General features: G+C 45.2%; 1 protein-coding gene across 1 annotated transcript in view; it reads left to right on the top strand.

Annotated features, from left to right (window-relative positions):
- LOC139414288 (chemokine-like protein TAFA-1) overlaps positions 1–22,223 on the top strand; it is a 267,404-nt gene that overhangs the window by 87,505 nt on the left and 157,676 nt on the right. The window lies entirely within an intron of this gene.

The following is a 22,223-nucleotide window of genomic DNA, read 5'->3' as shown; positions in this document are numbered from 1 at the left end:
TCGCTCTTGTTGCCTGAAAGATTATATTCCATTGAAACTAGGCTGTGTGCAGCGCTCATGTGAATATATTTCACGTGCTTGGCAGTTGTGTAGGATTTCTCTATTGTACTACATAATTGATAAATCTTATACCTCCACTACACTACTTTGATACGCATCAGTGGGGATAAAGAAGTGAGTATATTATAGCCACAACACCACTGGTAATCTGGTTACTATATTTTTGCTGGTAATTTAACTGATTACAGTTGCCGTTTTTTGTAATTAGATTACATGTAATCAGTTACTCCCCAACACTGGTTGTGGGTTGAGCCTTCTATTGCAGAGAGAGAGGCTAGTGCATACATGGATACAATCAATTGAGTAGGCACACGAATGTGAATGCGCACACAAACATCATGCTCATATCAGGCAGGGTAGGACTTCTGAGAGACTCAGAACAGGACTTGACTGTAAGCCTTTGACATGGGTGAGCTGATCTCTCAGTACATCACCATCTAGCTCAACACTTACAGGCTTAGAAAGTTCCCCTAAGTGTGCTGCATCCGGGGCCAGCATTATTTTTGTGTTCATGTACAACAAAGACAACTCATTTAGCTCGTGCAACATGGATATTCCAGAGTCTGCTATATCTGAAGTGTGTAAACGGCATTCAGTGACCTCAGTGTAAATCGCGTTATAGGATGGTTAACAGAGTTAAGCTGGCTAGCTACTGTATTAGCATGAACACAATATTTCCCTACTACCTCGGGTTCAGGGAAATTATTTCCGTGGTGCACCATAGCAAACACTTTTCTGCCTCGATTTGGAGCCACGCCTCGAAGTCGTGTGATTTGCTCAGCATTTGAATTGATTATCATGCCACTTAGTAAATCCACACCTCCTAAGTCTCAAACAGCCCCACACTATTACCAGGTTCTATGCCCCAGCTATTCGAGCCTAGGGGCAAGGTTATATAGATAGTAACCTGAGCCACTGTCCTAACCTGAGCCTCCTCTCTACAGTAAAATTATCACAGCGACAAAGACATTTCAATTACAAAGGCACCCTGTGTCGTTAACAAATTTGTGCTAGATCATATAACTGGATGCTCTGTTTAACTACCATACTGAATATTACTGTCATTATTTTTGACGCAGATGCCAGAAGGACCCTATCGCCCATGTGATAGCATGGGATTTCAGACATGTCATTTAAACTCACCCCCATGCAACACTCTATCGATTGTTAGCTTTACTTCAAAGTTCATTCTCGTCGGTGATGTCGCACCGTGGAAAGAAAAAACAAAAACGATAAACTACAAGGTTTGGAGGAGGCACTCAATAACCTGGTTTCTCCTCAATAACCCTCCCTCGCTCTTCTCTACAGGAAAGGTCAGACCCTAGTGAATCTATCGACACGCACTGCCATAGATATCTCCCCCAGTGACAGGGGGCACTTTTTATCTCCCCAAGCCGACGTTGGCCAATGACTAATGAAGATGGATTCAGTATATTATGGGGACAATAACTTCCAGGAACAAATAAATCCTGTCAGGGATGTTGTCGAGGACGGGGAAAAGGTAGAGAGAGGAGGGAGGGAGAGGGGAAGACGGAGTGAGCGAGTGAAAGGGATAGAACGAGAGCTGTAGATGGAGAGAGAGCACAAAAAGGACAGAAATACAGAGACATGGAGATTGATAGAGAGTGTGAAAGGAATAGAAAGAAGGAGAGATGTAGATGAGAGAAAGGGAACAAGAGGGATAGACAGAGGAGGGGCGGGAGCAAGAGGGATAGACAGAAGGAGAGACAGAGATGGAGAGAGAGCGAGAGGGACAGACAGAGGGAGAGAGATGAAGAGCTGTAGTGTTGGAGGAGAGAAGCTCTCAGGGGCATTTATTCTACTGACTATCAAGACACGTCATCCAGGGGCTGGCATGGGGATGTGTGGGTGTGCTGCTGATGCTGTGTGGTGCACGATCATGATGCAAGACTGGGATAACAAAGACCTGACAGAGAGGTACTGATGGAGAGATCATGGGAGAAGACATATTCACACAAACTGCACATTGCATACAGTACATACTGTACTTTATCTCTCTGGTTGTCTGTCGGTTTTGCCGATGACGACTCGTGCATGTCACTTCGGTTTATTGTGGGTTCTTGAGTGGCTCAGGAGTCCGAGTTTTGAAATGCAGACACTGAGGCACGACAGTACACAAACAAATTTGCAAAAACTAGCAAATGCAATGCATATAAATCACTCGCAAAGTATAGACTAATCACACAGACACATAACATGTCAGGGTTGAACCTCCTTGTTGAGTTCTCTGAAGATAGCAGTAGCCACCCACATCAGAGAGAAATCAACACTTGTGCTCTGAGGAGAGCCTGCTAACAGCTCTGATGGATGGGTAAATGACATACTGCACACCAAGTACAGAGCACACAATTATAGCCCTTCATCATAACTGTACTACCCGAGGGGAATACTAAGAAAACAATCTTTCCAAGACCGCTACACTCTTAGAAAAAAAGGGTTCCAAAGGTGTTCTTCAGCTGTCCCCATATGAGAACCCTTTTTGGTTCCAGGTCGAACCCTTTTAGGTTTTAGATAGCACCTTTTTTTTCTAAGAGTGTTTGTGTACTCACGTGAGATAGACACACTGTACATGCTCCTGTTAGTCTTACACACACACTCCGTGAGCTCTGGACAAAGACTGACCCTTTCATCTTCACACAATGTGTCTTACACGAGCAGGCGTCTTCCCTCGCAAAGGCAGGGGGAAAGAAAAAAACAAATGTTTTTTGCCTGCTTGCATGATATAACACACTGACACTTTAATAGCCTTATGTAAGCGTGCCCTCGCGAGGCATATCTCTCTCTCCCCCCTCCCTCCACACCCCCTCTCATGTCCTGTCACTCTTTCCCCTGTAGCCACTAATCATATCACTGACAATGCCATCTCCCCACGCACACACACTAGTTGGAGATTGCTGTTACGGGTAACTAGCCCCCATCTCTCTCCCCTCCCCTCAACCCATGTCATGGGGTTTGAATGCATGGTGGAGTGAGCTCCTCTCCATCCCCTCCGCCTCCATCTGATCTGGATAGCCAGCTCATACCCCCGTGCTGTCCCTTCCTTTCCCCACTCTGGGGTTATGTTGTGATGGGTAGAGACATGCGTCCAAGCCCTTAGGCCCCGCATCTGGAGCCTGCCACCACCATTCTGAGCCAGCATGCCTATGAGCAGCAGTGACGACCACCCCAGGGCCCCTGTACCCTCTCGCCAGGTTAGGAGCACAGGGGTGGCATGCTACAACACTGCCAGCTAGGCTGCCCATTCCTCACGGGAGCTCTGGCTGTGCGTGTGTGTGTGTGTGTGTGTGTGTGTGTGTGTGTGTGTATGTGTGTGTGTGTGTGTGTGTGTGTGTGTGTGTGTGTGTGTGTGCATGCCAAGACACTAGCGGGATGTTTTATTTTGTTGTAGAGGAGAGAGGAGTAGAAGAGAGGAGACCTAATAGGAATGAATGGTTGCTGTGGCGCGGTCTATAGAGAGACAGCCCTCCATCTCACTTACCTCCTTGTTTGCTCAATTTCCTCCATGTACCACAGAACACCTGGGGTCTGCTAACAGTCTCCCACCGCAACTCAAAACAGGGCCCACCTGAGATAATAGCCAATCCAGCTCTGCCGTTCCCAAATCCGAGAGGGCCAAAAGACCCTGCTCTTTGTTTAAGATTTCCAATGAACAAACCCATGTCTCTGTGTCTGCCTGCAAACCATTCCAAACCATCCAACCTTATATAATAATGAACTTTTTTCTCTCTTTCTCTTTGCAATGATGCTGAAAATGACTTCGAAGGCTGCCGTTTTTATAGGCTCCTAAACAATTGTGCTATTATGTGTGTTTTTTTGTGTTATTTGTAACTTGTACATAAAGTTTCTGTCACCATCTCTCATGACCAAAAATAGCTTCTGGATATCAGAAAAATGATTACTCTCCTTGTACTGGACAAAACATTTTTCTTTAACTAGTCGGACATGAAGGATTTACTTCAGACAAAGGCCCAAATCCACGTCATTCGCATGAAGAAGAGACAAAGATATAGGGTTTGTAGGTCTGGGTGCCTTGTAAGAATCCGATGGCGAGTGTGTAAACCGCATCTACCGTCAGTCCTATTAGCCAACGTGCAATCATTGGATAATAAACTGGATGAGCTCCGATCAACACTATCCTACCAACGGGACATTAAAAACTGAAATAGCTTATGTTTCACTGAGTCCTGGCTGAATGACGACACGGATAACATACAGCTGGCTGGGTTTTCCGTGCATCGGCAAGATAGAACAGCTGCCTCCGGTAAGACAAGGGGTGGCGGTCTATGTCTATTTGTCAATAACAGCAGGTGCACGAAATCTAATATTAATGAATTCTCGAGGTTTTACTCAACTGGGGTAGAGTATCTCATGATAAGCTGTACACCACATGATAAGCTGTACACCACATTATTTACCAAGATAGTTTTCATCTATATATTTCATAGCTGTTTATTTACCACCACAATGCTGGCACTAAGACCTCACTAAACCAACTCTATAAGGCCATGACCAAACAAGAAAATGCTCATCCAGAGGTGGCGCTCCTAGTGGCCGAGGATTTTAATGCAGGAAAATCCATTTTACCTCATTTCTACCAGCATGTTACATGTGCAAAAAGAGGGAAAAAACTCTAGACCACCTTTACTCCACACACAGAAACACGTTCAAAGCTCTCTTGCGCCCTTCATTTGACAAATCTGACCATAACTCTGTGCTCCTGATTCCTGCTTACAAGCAAAAACTAAAGCAGGAAGTACCAGTGACTCGATCAATACGGAAATGGTCAGATGCCGCAGATGCTAAGCTAGAGGACTGTTTTGCTAGCACAGACTGGAACACGTTCCGGGATTCTTCCGATGTCATTGAGGAGTACATCACATCAGTCACTGGCTTCATCAATAAGTGCATTGATGATGTCGTCCCCACAGTGACCGTATGTACATACCCCAACCAGAAGCCATGGATTACAGGCAACATCCGCACTGAGCTAAAGGGTAGAGCTACCGCTTTCAAGGAGCGGGACTCTAACGCTTATAAGAAACCCCGCTATCCCCTCTGATGAACCATCAAACAGGCAAAGTGCCGACTCACGTCTGTAGTCATGAAGTGCTTTGAAAGGCTGGTCATGGCTCACATCAACACCATTATCCCAGAAACCTTAGACCCACTCTAATTTGCATACCGCCCCAACAGATCCACAAATGATGTTATCTCTATTGCACTCCACACTGCCCTTTTCCACCTGGACAAAAGGAACACCTACGTGAGAATGCTATTCATTAAATACAGCTCAGTGTTAAACACCATAGTGCCCTCAAATCTCATTAATAAGCTAAGGACCCTGGGACTAAACACCTCCCTCTGCAGCTGGATCCTGGATATCCTGACGGGCCGCCCCTAGGTGGTAAGGGTAGGTAACAACAAATCAGCCACGCTGATCCTCAACATGGGGGCCTCTCAGGGGTGCGTGCTCAGTCCCCTCCTGTACTCCCTGTTAACCCCTGATTGCATGGCCATGCACGACTCCAACACCATCATTAAGTTTGCAGACGACACAACAGTGGTAGACCTGATCTCCGACAACGATGAGACAGCCTATGGAAAGGAGTTCAGAAACCTGTGTGGTGTGTGGTGCCAGGATAACAACCAAGACAAAGAAGATGATTGTGGACTACAGGAAAAAGAGGTCCGAACATGCCCCCATTCTCCTCGACAGGGCTGTGGTGGAGCAGATTGAGAGCTTCAAGTTCCTTGGTGTCCACATCACCAACAAACTAACATGGTCCAAACACACCAGGACATTTGTGAAGCGGGCATAACAATGCCTATTCCCCCTCAGGAGAATTGGTATGGGTCCTTAAATCCTCAAATAGTCCTACAGCTGCACAACTGGTTGCATCACCTCCTGGTATGTTAACTGCTTGGCCTCCGACCACAAGGCACTGCAAATGTTAGTGCGTACGGCCCAGTACATCCTGCCATCCAGGACCTCTATACCAGCCACCAAAGAGTCCAGCCACCCTAGTCATAGACTCTCTCAGAGTGGTATCTTTCTATACATAATATTGGGGCCCTATAAAAGTTCCCATTTAGTTTTTCTAGAGGTCTGAAAAAATCTAAGATCTTTATTTTTGGGTCTAGTTACCCTTTAATTCAAGTGGCACCAGCCAGAGACTGTTGTTTCTGTAGCACTCATAAGACTGCAGTTAGCTAAACAAATAGCCACTGGATTGATGCAAATAATCATGAGATCATTATTCCAGGTAAGAAGCCTTTCCATCTCTACCAGAAGACGGTTATCATTAGCATCACTCCTACAGCTACAGAAAGTGTAGACATACTTGCTCACCACAAACACACATATATACACATGAGAGTGATTGTATTAATTTGGGCTCTATCGCATCCCGCAACTGTCTTGGCTAGTGCTTTTTCTATTCGTTAGGCCTACTCATCTTGAAAGTAGGCTAAATGTGGACAGTTCTTCTGTGGACAGTTCTTCAATATGCACCTCGGAATTAGGTGTTCCACAATTGTAACCCTGATGTGTCTGTCTTCACCTGTGCCCTACTTCTTAGCTGAGAAGACTGTGAGAAGGACCCGTCATGTGATGGGCATTGGCAAAACATTATTGAGATATCTGAGATGTGAGTGAGAGGTACTTTGGGGAATGGCAGCCGGGAGAAGGGAATTATAATTATTATATTTAGCCCAAGGTCACAACAGACAATTTGGCCGCAAAAGGAATACTTATTATTATTATTAAAAAATGCATCTGAATATTAGCTAATAGCTAATATAAGCTAACTATCAAGCTGCACTAATGCAGTTGCTAGCTAGCTAGAATTTGTAGTAAGCTTTTGTTGATACTAACTAGATGGTCACAACTGGAGAAGTAGTGTAGCTAGCAACATTACAATTAAATCACAATGGATTTGTTTTTGAATGAAGCAGCTGAACAAGAACAGTCAAAATCATGTTTTTCATGAAATTGTATTATTTTTTGATGAAACCAAATCAAAGCGTGATGACCAAAGTATAAAAAATGACTGTTGCATTTACATTGATAAAGTTTGATCATAAAGTTACTGTTTCCCTCACCCTGTTACGATCTACTAGGTGTGGTGGTTGGAATCAGGCGCAGAGAGCAGGGTTCAGTCGTTTCTTCACATTTATTCCCCAGCGCAACAAAAACAGTCACGCCAACACACAGGGCGTAAAATAAGTTGCCAGTCAAAAACAACAGGACTAAACAGTCCGGAGAATAAATACAGGAAAAAATCACACCATCAAAACACAGAGTAACAAAAACAAGCCCGCACAAATACCCAGCGGGCCTAGTGCCCCTAAATACCCTACAAACAAATCCTAATACAAAACAGGTGTACCCAATTAACCAATAACCCAAAACAAACGGAAAGGGAATCGATGGCAGCTAATAGGCCGGCGACGACGACCGCCGAGCACCGCCCGAACAGGAAGAGGCACCATCCTCGGCGAGGTTCGTGACAGTACCCCCCCCCTGACGCGCGGCCCCTGCAGCGCGCCGACCCCGGCCTCGAGGACGACCCGGAGGACGAGGCGCAGGGCGATCCGGGTGGAGGCGATGGAAATCCCTCAAGAGGGAAGGATCTAAAATGTCCCTCCCCGGTACCCAGCACCTCTCCTCCGGACCGTACCCCTCCCAGTCCACGAGGTACTGCAGGCCCCTCACCCGGCGTCTCGAGTCCAGAATAGCTCGTACTGTGTACGCCGGGGACCCCTCGATGTCCAGAGGGGGTGGAGGGACCTCCGGTACCTCACCGTCTTGTAGGGGACCAGCTACCACCGGCCTGAGGAGAGACACATGAAACGAGGGGTTAATACGATAATAAGAGGGAAGTTGCAATCTATAACACACCTCGTTTATCCTCCTCAGGACTTTAAATGGCCCCACACACTGCGGCCCCAGCTTCCGGCAGGGCAGGCGGAGGGGCAGGTTTCGGGTCGAGAGCCAGACCCTGTCCCCTGGTGCGAACACCGGGGCCTCACTGCGGTGGCGGTCAGCGTCTCTCTTCTGCCGTTCACTGGCCTGCCTGAGAGAATCCTGGACTGCCCGCCAGGTCTCTCTAGAGCGCTGTACCCACTCCTCCACCGCAGGAGCCTCGGTCTGACTCTGATGCCATGGAGCCAGGACCGGCTGGTAGCCCAGTACACATTCGAATGGCGACATATTCGTGGACGAATGCCGAAGAGAATTCTGGGCTAACTCTGCCCACGGGACGTACCTCGCCCATTCTCCTGGCCGGTCCTGGCAATACGACCTCAGAAACCTGCCCACTTCCTGGTTTACTCTCTCCACCTGCCCATTACTTTCGGGGTGATAACCAGAGGTAAGGCTGACCGAGATCCCCAGACGCTCCATAAACGCCTTCCAAACCCGAGATGTGAACTGGGGACCCCGATCGGAGACGATATCCTCTGGAACCCCATAGTGCCGGAAGACGTGGGTAAAAAGAGCCTCTGCAGTCTGTAGGGCCGTAGGGAGACCAGGCAATGGGAGGAGACGGCAGGACTTAGAGAACCGATCCACAACGACCAAAACGGTAGTGTTCCCCTGAGATGGGGGAAGATCAGTAAGGAAATCTACCGAGAGATGGGACCATGGCCGTTGTGGAACCGGGAGGGGCTGTAACTTCCCTCTAGGAAGGTGCCTAGGAGCCTTACTCTGGGCGCATACCGAACAGGAAGATACATAGAGCCTCACATCCCTAGCTAAGGTGGGCCACCAGTATTTCCCTCTAAGACCCCGCACTGTCCTATCGATCCCCGGATGACCCGCAGACGGTAGTGTGTGAGCCCACCGAATCAACTTATCACGGACACCAAGCGGTACGTAACTTCTACCAGTCGGACACTGTGCAGGCGCAGGTTCAACTCTCAACGCCCGCTCGATGTCCGCGTCCACCTCCCATACCACTGGGGCCACCAGCCGAGAAGCTGGAAGGATGGGAGTGGGTTCGATAGACCGGTCCTCGGTGTCATAGAGACGGGACAGCGCGTCGGCCTTAGTGTTGAGGGAACCTGGTCTGTAAGAGATCGTAAATCTAAAACGTGTAAAGAACATGGCCCACCTAGCCTGACGCGGATTCAGTCTCCTCGCTGCTCGAATATACTCCAGATTACGGTGATCAGTCCAGATGAGAAAAGGGTGTTTAGCCCCCTCTAGCCAGTGTCTCCACACCTTCAGGGCCTTTACCATAGCTAGTAACTCCCGGTCCCCCACATCATAGTTCCGCTCTGCCGGACCCAGCTTCTTAGAAAAGAAAGCGCAGGGACGGAGCTTCGGTGGCGTGCCCGAGCGCTGAGACAGCACGGCTCCAACCCCAGCCTCGGACGCATCCACCTCCACTATGAATGCTAACGAAGGGTCCGGATGCGCCAACACGGGAGCCCCAGTGAACAGTGCCTTCAACTGGTTGAAGGCTCCATCAGCCTCTGCTGACCACCGCAAACGCACCGGCCCCCCCTTCAGCAGTGAGGTAATGGGCGCCGCTACTTGGCCAAAACCCCGGATAAACCTCCGGTAGTAATTGGCAAACCCTAAAAACCGCTGCACCTCCTTTACCGTGGTCGGAGTCGGCCAATTACGCACGGCGTTAACGCGGTCACACTCCATCATCATCCCCGAGCTGGAAATGCGATAACCCAAGAAGGAAACGGCTGGTTTGGAGAACACACATTTCTCAGCCTTGACGTATAGGTCATGCTCCAGCAGTCGCCCAAGCACCTTGCGCACCAGGGAAACATGCGCGGCGCGTGTGGCAGAATAAATCAAGATGTCATCAATATAGACTACCACACCCTGCCCGTGCAAGTCCCTGAGAATCTCATCTACAAAGGATTGAAAGACGGCTGGAGCATTTTTCAACCCATACGGCATGACGAGGTACTCATAGTGGCCTGATGTGGTACTAAACGCTGTTTTCCACTCGTCTCCTCCCCGAATACGCACCAGATTATACGCGCTCCTGAGGTCCAGTTTTGTGAAGAAACGCGCTCCGTGGAATGATTCCACCGCCGTAGCGATGAGAGGTAGCGGATAACTAAAACCCACTGTGATCGAATTGAGACCTCGATAATCAATGCACGGACGCAGACCTCCCTCCTTTTTCCTCACAAAAAAAAAACTCGAGGAGACGGGTGACATGGAGGGCCGAATGTACCCCTGTCTTAGAGCTTCCGTGACATATGTTTCCATAGCCAGCGTCTCCTCCTGTGACAGTGGGTACACATGACTCCGGGGAAGTGCAGCGTTCTCCAGGAGGTTTATCACGCAATCCCACCGTCGATGGGGTGGTAATTTGGTCGCCTTCTTCTTACTAAAAGCGATAGCCAAATCGGCATATTCTGGGGGAATGCGCACGGTGGAAACCTGGTCTGGACTCTCCACCGTCGTGGCACCGATGGAAACTCCTATACACCTCTCTGAACACTCGTCTGACCACCCCTTAAGAGCCCCCTGTTTCCAGGAAATAAGGGGATTGTGAATAGCCAGCCAGGGAACCCCCAACACCACCGGAAACCCAGGTGAATCAATAAGGTAGAAACTGATCCTCTCCCTATGATTCCCCTGCGTTACCATGTCCAGCGGAATCGTGGCCTCCCTGACCAGCCCTGACCCTAGCGGTCGGCTATCTAAGGAGTGCACGGGGACAGGTGGGTCTATCTGCACTAACGGAATACCCAATTTACGGGCGAGTCCACGATCCATAAAACTCACAGCTGCGCCTGAATCGACTAGCGCCTTATGCTGAAGAGAGGGGAAAAAAGCAGGGAAAAAAATTAACAAAAACATGTGACCAACAGGGAGCTCTGGGTGAGTTTGGTGCTTACTCACCTGGGGTGGCCGAGGAGCTTTCTGCCGACCATCTCGACTCCCAGAAGGACTCCTCCAACACCGGTCCGAAGTGTGTCCTCTCCGTCCACAATAGGAGCAGGAGGAGCCCCCTCTGATCCCCCTAGATGCAGCTCCTCCCAACTCCATCGGAGTGGGAGTGGGAGAGCTGGAAGGTGGAATTAACAGGACCCCTTCTGAACGCCCGCGGGCAGCTAGCAGGTTGTCCAATCGAATAGACATGTCTATTAGTTCATCCAGGGAGAGAGTTGTGTCCCTGCAAGCCAGCTCCCGGCGGACGTCCTCCCGGAGACTACACCGGTAATGGTCCATCAGGGCCCTGTCATTCCACCCAGCACCAGCAGCTAGGGTCCTAAACTCCAACGCGAAGTCCTGCGCGCTCCTCGTCTCCTGTCTGAGGTGGAACAGTCGCTCACCCGCCGCTTTACCCTCTGGTGGATGATCGAACACTGCTCGGAAACGGCGGGTGAACTCCAGGTAGTTGTCCCGAGCCGAGTCTGGACTGTTCCAGACTGCGTTAGCCCAATCCAGGGCCCTGCCCGTTAAACAGGAGACGAGGAGGCTCACACTCTCCTCACCCGAGGGAGCCGGACGCACGGTAGCCAGGTAGAGCTCCAGCTGGAGCAAAAATCCCCGGCACCCAGCAGCCGCTCCATCGTACTCCCTCGGGGGGGAGAGACGTAGTGCGCCGGACCCAGAGGACGACGTAGGTGGAGTAGGTGGTGTCGGCAGTGGGGGAGCTGGGGTAGACGTCGGGAGACCACTCCTCTCCCATCGTTCCATCCTCTCCATCATCTGGTCCATCGCGGTACCAATCCGATGGAGGACAGCTGTGTGGTGATGAACGCGCTCCTCCATAGTGGGGAGAGGAGTGGTCGCTGCTCCTGCTGACTCCATTTCAAAGGTGCGGGCTTCTGTTACGATCTACTAGGTGTGGTGGTTGGAATCAGGCGCAGAGAGCAGGGTTCAGTCGTTTCTTCACATTTATTCCCCAGCGCAACAAAAACAGTCACGCCAACACACAGGGCGTAAAATAAGTTGCCAGTCAAAAACAACAGGACTAAACAGTCCGGAGAATAAATACAGGAAAAAATCACACCATCAAAACACAGAGTAACAAAAACAAGCCCGCACAAATACCCAGCGGGCCTAGTGCCCCTAAATACCCTACAAACAAATCCTAATACAAAACAGGTGTACCCAATTAACCAATAACCCAAAACAAACGGAAAGGGAATCGATGGCAGCTAATAGGCCGGCGACGACGACCGCCGAGCACCGCCCGAACAGGAAGAGGCACCATCCTCGGCGAGGTTCGTGACACACCCTTGGATCAAACACTTGGATTCAGGAAGTGGAATTATTAAGGGGATAGGGTGACATCACTCTGTCATTTTAATAAACCCTTTAATAGATGTTTTCTTACTTAATTTTTTATAAGTACCTCCTTGTAACCAACATCGGAGAAGGCATGTTTGTAGAGGGGTGTGGTTTATATCACTAGATAGCTACTCTACTGGTCCCAAAAATGTACTGTACGGTGTCAGTAAATATAACAAAACGTTTACACTCTTTCTCTGTGTCTGGTGTTAGCTAGTTACTGGCTAACTAGGTCTTCAGCTGGCATGGAACAAAAGGCAGGGAATGGTTGTTCAAAACTCTGACACAGTTGTCATGTGAAAATACCATCAGTGCTGCTTTGAATCGCAACACAATATACATGCTAAATGGGAGACATATCACAGAAATTGATATCACTGATGAAATTTCAATGACGTTTGAGTTGCTTTGTGTTTCACCAAATTAGCTTGAGAAGATTTTACTGCAACACTGCTTACTGCATCCAAGTTTCTTGACATAAGCATTTCAAAGAGTTGTCAGTCAAGGTGAGCTCATGAATATAAGCTACCCACCCACTCGGCCTGTCTTTTCCAACTTCCTGGTAGTTAGCCATTAAAGAAAAATGTATTTTTCTGAAATTGTGAGCATTTCTATTCCCCCAAAAAATGATGGGTGATATTTTAGTCACTCAAAAGGCTATTTTACATGGGAATCAGAATGACTGTTGGGGACCTTTAAAAAAATAATTGGGGAACCCTTGGAGGTTAGGGACCCTGGGCAAGTGCCCTGTGTGCCTGATTGGTATTCGGCCATGATTACTACAAGTTTAGAAAAATGACTAGAAAAATTGTTAACTGACATGGTTAATTGAGTGAATGTCAGTGACTGACAAAACAAGATTAAAAGTTCTGATGCACAACCCAATTTCCAACTTGCGCCTTGTGTATTCTATAATTCGAACACTCAACAGCAAGTTGAGACTGAGAAAAAAAAAGTTTCTTATGTCGCGTATGCTTGGAGCCGGCACTGTTCAGAACTGACCCAGCTGTTCATTAGATGGCAGTGGAACATGTACAGTATAGGAAAATGCTTAACTTTCATTGCTTGGTATCTATGGGATACTATAGTGTCACAGCTGACTGACAGTACCTCTGTTAGTTAAAGCTCTGGTTCCTGGAATCTCCTGACTGAGAATGACTGGGAGTCTCTGACTGGGAGTGTCACTGTGTTAGTCAGAGATGAGCAAGGCAGATACACTACATGATGAAAAGTATGCGGACACCTGCACGTTGAACATCTCATTCCAAAATCATGGGCATTAATATGAAGTTAGTCCCCCCTTTGCTGCTATAACATCCTCCACTCTTCTGGGAAGGCTTTCCACTAGATGTTGGAACATTGCTGCAGAGACTTTCTTCCATTCAGCCACAAGAGCATTAGTGAGGTCGGGCACTGATGTTGGGCGATTAGGCCTGGCTCGCAGTCGGTGTTTCCATTCATCCAAAAGGTGTTCGATGGGGTTGAGGTCTGGGCTCTGTGCAGGCCAGTAAAGTTCTTCCATACAAATTCCAATAAAACATTTCTGTATGGACCTCCTTTTGTGTATGGGGGCATTGTCATGATGAAACAGGAAAGGGCCTTTCCCAAACTGTTGCCACAAAGTTGGAAGCACAGAATCTCCTAGAATGTCATTGTATGCTATAGAGTTAAGATTTCCCTTCACTGGAACTAAGAGGCCTAGCCCGAACCATGAAAAACAGCTCCAGATCATTATTTCTCCTCCATCACACTTTACAGTTGCCACTATCTATTTGGGCAGGTAGCGTTCTCCTGGCATCTGCCAAACCCAGATGAATCCATCGGACTGCAATGGTGAAGCGTTCATCACTCCAGGGAATGCATTTCCACTACTCAAGAGTCCAATGACAGCGAGCGTTACACCTCTCCAGCCGACGCTTGGCTTTGCGCATGGTGTGCAGTTGCTTGGCCATGGAAATCCATTTCATGAACCTCCAGACTAACAGTTATTGTGCTGATGTTGCTTCCAAAGGCAGTTTGGAACTCGGTAGTGAGTGTTGCAGCTGAGGACAGATTATGTTTAGCACTCAGTGGTCCCGTTTTGTGAGCTTGTGTGGCCTACCACTGAAATGTTTCCACTTCACAGTAACAGCACTTACAGATGACCGGGGTAGCTCCAGCAGGGCAGAAATTTTATGAACTGACTTGTTGGAAAGGTGGCATCCTATGACGGTGCCACGTTGAAAGTCACTGAGCCCTTCAGTAAGGCCATTCTACTGTCAATGTTTGTCTATAGAGATTGCATGGATTTGTGCTCAATTTTATACATCTGTCAGCAATGGGTGTGGCTGAAATAGACAAATTCATTAATTTGAAGGGGTGTCCACATACTTTTGTATATATAGTGTACATACCGCAGCCCATCCCAAGGGCATGGTCTTTCTGATAAATCAGGACGGGAAGCATTGGAATCGTTAGGAAACTCAAACCCTTAAACCTGAGTTTAAATCGATGAGTAGAGCTGCCTGTAAAGAGTGCAGCTAAACAAACAGCGTTCGACTTCCCGATCGCCACACTATCAACATTTCACCCTGATATGACGGGACGCTGGGAAAACCACTTGGTTCCTGTCCATCATGCCAGAGACATATGAGCCCAGCTCTTCACAGGAGAAAACAAACACAGAGCCCATGAAGAAGCAGTCGGATAGGCTATACAACACACTGACAGCTAGCTAGCCATGTAGCTAGCACATTTAGTAAGCACATTTAGTAGAAGGAATCTGATCTGAGTTAGAGTGTTGGGCCAGTACCCGAAAAGTTGCTAAATCGAATCCCTGAGCTGACAAGGTAAAAATCTGTTGTTCTGCCCTTGAACAAGGCAGCTAACCCACTGTTCCTAGGCCGTCATTGTAAATAAGAATTTGTTCTTAACTGTTTAATAAAAAGTAAAGAGGGAGTAGATATGGCGGGTCATGTTTCCTTTTTTTAATAGGCCCTTCTCTAGCTAATGCTTTTAAATGATAGATTAAACAAGGGCTCTCCACGGTACAAAGGGTAGTTTGGTGATCCCACGCTTGAGAGTAATCAGAATGAAGAGAAGAGGAGAGGAGTCTCTTTCAGCTCAGAGGCAGTCCAGCCCCAGACAGGGTAGTGAATAAGACATGGTCTGCTGGCCTTTAAGTCTCACATAACGCACACGAGACAAACTGAACGACTGACTCTCTCTCCTCAACCCAGGGCCTCGCAATTAAACACACTGGAATAAAAATCGCACATCTCTTCATTAACATGAGGTTTAAGGCATAGAAGCACAAATTAATCCCTTGTTACAATAGCCTGAGTACCATCACATAATGGTACTTCTGCTGAGCAATTAGGCTAGGTCTTTGAGTGAGACGGCCATGCAGGCAGAGTTGTATCGGATGGTGTCAGCCTTTCATGATTGTTGTTTTTTTTTATTGTGGTTTCAGATAGGCCTCAGGAGAGATATCATTATGAGGGAAGGGAATGGTGCTGTGGTCTTTAAATACACATATTTAAACCTGATGCATAAAATAGACTAGTTGAACATCTGGTGGTTGTACACTACTCTTGCTGCCTGTGCATTAAAACCCTGTTACTCACAATGGCTCCTACCAGCGTGGCAGAGAAAAAAACTGCAATGTCAAGAGAAAGTCAAAGAATGCTTGTTAGCTTAATTGAATTAATAAATGGCTAAATAAATAGATGGCAAAGTCTCTAAGAGCTTTGCACACCTGGATTGTACAATTATGCTTTTCAACATTCTTCAAGCTCTGTCAAGTTGGTTGTTTATCATTGCTAGACAGCTTAGATTGTTTTGATTGTTAAACATTGTTTTAAAAAGGCCTGAATCAGGCAAGTGTTTGGAGAATTATCTGTCAGACAGGACACAATGTGTGATTTCTGATAGTGTTAGGTCTAGTTTGCCGGATATTCCTGAAAGATGTACCGTATGGGTCAGTATTGGGACCGGTTCCTTTTACCATTTACAAAAATAACATTGTCTATCTGCTTAACCTCTACGGGATTGGTCTCCCCCCCCCCTTCCTCTGGTTGAGCTAACGTGGGCTAATGTGATTAGATGAGATGTATGTATGGGCAGAAGGCTTAAATTCTTGTTAATCTAACTTCACTGTCCAATTCACAGTAGCTATTACAGTGTAAGAATACCATGTTATTGTTTAAGGAGAGTACACAGTTATGGACTTGAATATCAATAAACCAATTAGGCACATTTGGGCAAACTTATATAATATTTTGAACAAAATTGCAATGGTTCATTGGATCAGTCTAAAACTTTGCACGTACACTGTTGCCGTTTAGTGGGCAAAATCTAAATTGTGACTAGACTGGAAAAATAGATTATGGTCTTAGCTTGCATTTCAAAGATGATTTTTTTTTTTAAAAAGCACACGTTTTTTTCTTTGGATTGTCTTTTACCATATCTATTTTTTTATATTCTTCTACATTCGTTTAACATTTCCAAAAACTTCAAAGTGTTTCCTTTCAAATGGTATCAAGAATATTTATATCCTTGCTTCAGGTCCTGAGTTACAGGCAGAGAGATTTGGGTATGTCATTTTAGGCAAAAATGTATCCTTTTAAGGTCATACCAAGGATCATTTGATTTGGAATTTTAAGGCCCCTTGAAGTATCCATTTTTATTTTTTTATTATGCTTATTAGATTTCTGCTGGACCGCGGAAACTCTAAGAGATTAAAACATACTGATGAGCTAGTTAAAAAGCTAAGATTTGAAGTGTCCTTCTTTTTTAGAAATACAGTGCCTTGCGAAAGTATTCGGCCCCCTTGAACTTTGCGACCTTTTGCCACATTTCAGGCTACAAACATAATGATATAAAACTGTATTTTTTTGTGAAGAATCAACAACAAGTGGGACACAATCATGAAGTGGAACGACATTTATTGGATATTTCGAACTTTTTTAACAAATCAAAAACTGAAAAATTGGGCGTGCAAAATTATTCAGCCCCTTTACTTTCAGTGCAGCAAACTCTCTCCAGAAGTTCAGTGAGGATCTCTGAATGATCCAATGTTGACCTAAATGACTAATGATGATAAATACAATCCACCTGTGTGTAATCAAGTCTCCGTATAAATGCACCTGCACTGTGATAGTCTCAGAGGTCCGTTAAAAGCACAGAGAGCATCATGAAGAACAAGGAACACACCAGGCAGGTCCGAGATACTGTTGTGAAGAAGTTTAAAGCCGGATTTGGATACAAAAATATTTCCCAAGCTTTAACCATCCCAAGGAGCACTGTGCAAGCGATAATATTGAAATGGAAGGAGTATCAGACCAATGCAAATCTACCAAGACCTGGCCGTCCCTCTAAACTTTCAGCTCATACAAGAAGACTGATCAGAGATGCAGCCAAGAGGCCCATGATCACTCTGGATGAACTGCAGAGATCTACAGCTGAGGTGGGAGACTCTGTCCATAGAACAACAATCAGTCGTATATTGCACAAATCTGGCCTTTATGGAAGAGTGGCAAGAAGAAAGCCATTTCTTAAAGATATCCATAAAAAGTGTCGTTTAAAGTTTGCCACAAGCCACCTGGGAGACACACCAAACATGTGGAAGAAGGTGCTCTGGTCAGATGAAACCAAAATTGAACTTTTTGGCAACAATGCAAAACGTTATGTTTGGCGTAAAAGCAACACAGCTCATCACCCTGAACACACCATCCCCACTGTCAAACATGGTGGTGGCAGCATCATGGTTTGGGCCTGCTTTTCTTCAGCAGGGACAGGGAAGATGGTTAAAATTGATGAGAAGATGGATAGAGCCAAATACAGGACCATTCTGGAAGAAAACCTGATGGAGTCTGCAAAAGACATGAGACTGGGACGGAGATTTGTCTTCCAACAAGACAATGATCCAAAACATAAAGCAAAATCTACAATGGAATGGTTCAAAAATAAACACATCCAGGTGTTAGAATGGCCAAGTCAAAGTCCAGACCTGAATCCAATCGAGAATCTGTGGAAAGAACTGAAAACTGCTGTTCACAAATGCTCTCCATCCAACCTCACTGAGCTCGAGCTGTTTTGCAAGGAGGAATGGGAAAAAATGTCAGTCTCTCGATGTGCAAAACTGATAGAGACATACCCCAAGCGACTTACAGCTGTAATCGCAGCAAAAGGTGGCGCTACAAAGTATTAACTTAAGGGGGCTGAATAATTTTGCACGCCCAATTTTTCAGTTTTTGATATCCAATAAATGTCGTTCCACTTCATGATTGTGTCCCACTTGTTGTTGATTCTTCACAAAAAAATACAGTTTTATATCTTTATGTTTGAAGCCTGAAATGTGGCAAAAGGTCGCAAAGTTCAAGGGGGGCGAATACTTTCGCAAGGCACTGTACCAGAATTCAGCAGCCACTACTCTTAAACCTTTAAATGCTGTCTATCATAGCGCCCTTCGCTTTATCACAGGTGACAGTTGTAACACTCATCACTGCATTCTTTACCAAAATGTCCTCATTAAAGTCACTTCACTATCACTTCACTATTCACTTTTTGTTTACAAAGCTCTACTACACAAGCTTCCGACTTACCTAACTTTGTTGTATAAAAACATGAGTTACCAAACCTGTTCACAGGGCTGGGTAACTCTTGAGGTCCCTCGAGTCTCCACCAAATTAGGTAAATATGCTTTCAGGTTAAATGCACCTCACTGCTGGAACAATTTACAAAACTCATTACAATTGGATGTTCTGGTGCCACTCTGTCAATTTAAAGTTTTAATTAAGCACCTAGTAGCTGAAGAAACTGAAGTAATAGTTTTTCAGAAATGTTGCGTTATGTACTGTATTTCTATTTTATTTGACATTGTGTTGATGGCTTTTTTGTTTCATATTGTATTTGATTGTTGTCTTGGGGCAGTTAGGATCAACTTTATTTTAAGAATGTGAAATGTCAGAATAATAGTAGAGAGAATGATTTATTTCAGCTTTTTTTTCTTTAATCACATTCCCAGTGGTTCAGAAGTTTACATACACACAATTAGTATTTGGTAGCATTGCCTTCAAATTGTTTAACTTGGGTCAATCGTTTTGGGCAGCCTTCCACAAGCTATGGGATTGAGGTCAGGGCGTTGTGATGATCACTCAAATACCTTGACTTTGTTGTCCTTAACTTCTTATGGCTGGGGGCAGTATTGAGTAGCTTAGGATGAATAAGGTGCCCAGAGTAAACTGCCTGCTACTCAGGCCCAGTTGCTAATATATGCATATTATTCGGAGATTTGGATAGAAAACACTCTGAAGTTTCTAAAACTGTTTGAATGATGTCTGTGAGTATAACAGAACTCATATGGCAGGCAAAAAAACTGAGAAAAAATCCAACCAGGAAGTGGGAAATCTGAGGTTTGTAGTTTTTCAAGTCATTGCCAATATACAGTGTCTATGGGGTCCTATTGCACTTCCTAAGTTAGCTGCGTTCTATTGCATTTCTACAGACAAAGGAATTCTCCGGTTGAAACATTATTGAAGATTTATGATAAAAAAATCCTAAAGATTGATTCTATACTTCGTTTGACATGTTTCTACGAACTGTAATATGACCTCGTCATTTTGCATTGTGTATTAAACGAGCTAACAAAAATTAGGTATTTGGACAAATCAAACATTTATTGTGGAACTGATATTCCTGGGAGTGCATTCTGATGAAGATCATCAAAGGTAAGTTAATATTTACAATGCTATTTATGACTTCTGTTGATTCCACAACATGGCGGATATCTGTATGGCTTGTTTTGTTGTCTGAGCGCTGTACTCAGATTATTGCATGGTGTGCTTTTTTGGTAAAGCTTTTTTGAAATATGACACAGCGGTTGCATTAAGGAGAAGTTTATCTATGCATAGCACTTGTATTTTCATCAACATTTATGTTGAGTATTTCTGTAAATTGATGTGGCTCTCTGCAAAATCACCAGATGTTTTGGAAGCAACACATTACTGAACGTAACGCGCCAATGTAAACTGAGATGTTTGGATATAAATATGAACTTTATTCACGAAACATACATGTATTGTGTAACATGAAGTCCTATGAGTGTCATCTGATGAAGATCAACAAAGGTTAGTGATTCATTTTATGTCTATTTCTGCTTTTTGTGACTCCTCTCTTTGGCTGGAAAAATGGCTGTGTTTTTCTGTGACTAGGTGCAGACCTAACATAATCGTTTGGTGTGCTTTCGTCGTAAAGCCTTTTTGAAATCAGACACTGTGGTGGTATTAATTAACAACAAGTTTATCTTTGAAATGGTGTAAAATACTTGTATGTTTGAGGAATTTTAATTATGAGATTTCTGTTGTTTTGAATTTGGCGCCCTGCACTTTCACTGGCTGTTGTCATATTGATCCCGTTAGCGGGATCTACGCCATAATTTAGCCATTTTGCCACAACTTTGAAAGTATGCTTGGGGTCATTATCCATTTAGAAGACCCATTTGCGACCAAGCTTTAACTTCCTGACTGATGTCTTGAGATGTTGCCTCAATATATCTACATAATTTTCCTGCCTCATGATGTCATCTATTATTGGAAGTGCACCAATACATCCTGCAGCAATATACCCCCACAACATGATGCTGCCACCCCCATGCTTCACAGTTGGGATGGTGTTCTTCGGATTGCAAGCCTCCCTCTTTTTCCTCCAAACATAACAATGGTAATTATGGCCAAACAGATCTATTTTTGTTTCATCAGACCAGAGGACATTTCTCCCAAAAGACAATCTTTGTCCCCATGTACAGGTCCAAACCATAGTCTGTCTATGTTATGGTGGTTTTGGAGCAGTGGCTTCTTCTTTGCTGAGAGGCCTTTCAGGTTATGTCAATATAGGACTCGTTTTACTGTGGATATAGATACTTTTGTACCTTTTCCTTCAGCATCATCACAAGGTCCTTCGCTGTTGTTCTGGGATTGATTTGCACTTTTCGCACCAAAGTATGTTCATCTCTAAGAGACAGAACACATCTCCTTCCTGAGCTGTATGACAGCTGCGTGGTCCCATGGTGTTTGTACTTGCAAACTATTGTTTGTACAGATGAACTTGGTACCCTCAGGTATTTGGAAATTGCTCCCAAGGAAGAACCAGACTTGTGGAAATCTACAATCAGTTTTCTGAGGTCTTGGCAGATTTCCTTTAATTTTCCTTTGAGGTAAAGCAAAGAGGCACTGAGTTTGAAAGCAGGCCTTGAAATACATCCACATATACACATCAAATTGACTCAAATGATGTCAGAAGCCTATCAGAAGCTTCTAAAGCCATGACATAATTTTCTGGAATTTTCCAAGCTGTTTAAAGGCACAGTCAACTAAGTGTATGTAAACTTCAGACCCACTGGATTTGTGATACAGTGAATTATAAGTGAAATAGTCAGTCTACATATAATTGTTGTAAAAATGACTTGTGTCATGCTCAAAGTAGATGTCCTAACCGACTTGCCAAAACGATAGTTTTTTAACAAGAAATTTGTGGAGGGGTTGAAAAACTAGTTTTAATTACTCCAACATAAGTGTATGTAAACTTCTGACTTCAACTGTACCCACGTGAGGGATTGAAAGATACACTGAGGTCTACACTCCAGTCTAGTTGGTAGTGGTAATGCCCCTTAAAGTTGGTTGCCAACCGCAATATAAAGTCCAAAGAAGAAGAAGAAGCTTGAAGTAGGAGAGATTATTAGAAACAAACTCAGTTTACCATTTTATCTGTGGATTAATTGTTGGAGTAGAGAAACTTGTGCATTTCAGGTAAAATTAACAAACCAATGTTTAAATCCCAGGACAAATTAGCTAGCTACAGCAAGCTAGCTAGCTAAATTACCATAAGA

The sequence above is a fragment of the Oncorhynchus clarkii genome, chromosome 7 (genome assembly GCF_045791955.1).
Source record: "Oncorhynchus clarkii lewisi isolate Uvic-CL-2024 chromosome 7, UVic_Ocla_1.0, whole genome shotgun sequence".
NCBI classification, from domain to species: Eukaryota; Metazoa; Chordata; class Actinopteri; order Salmoniformes; family Salmonidae; genus Oncorhynchus; species Oncorhynchus clarkii.
The sequence above is the reverse complement of the archived record's forward strand: the minus strand, read 5'-3'. Positions and strand labels throughout refer to the sequence as shown.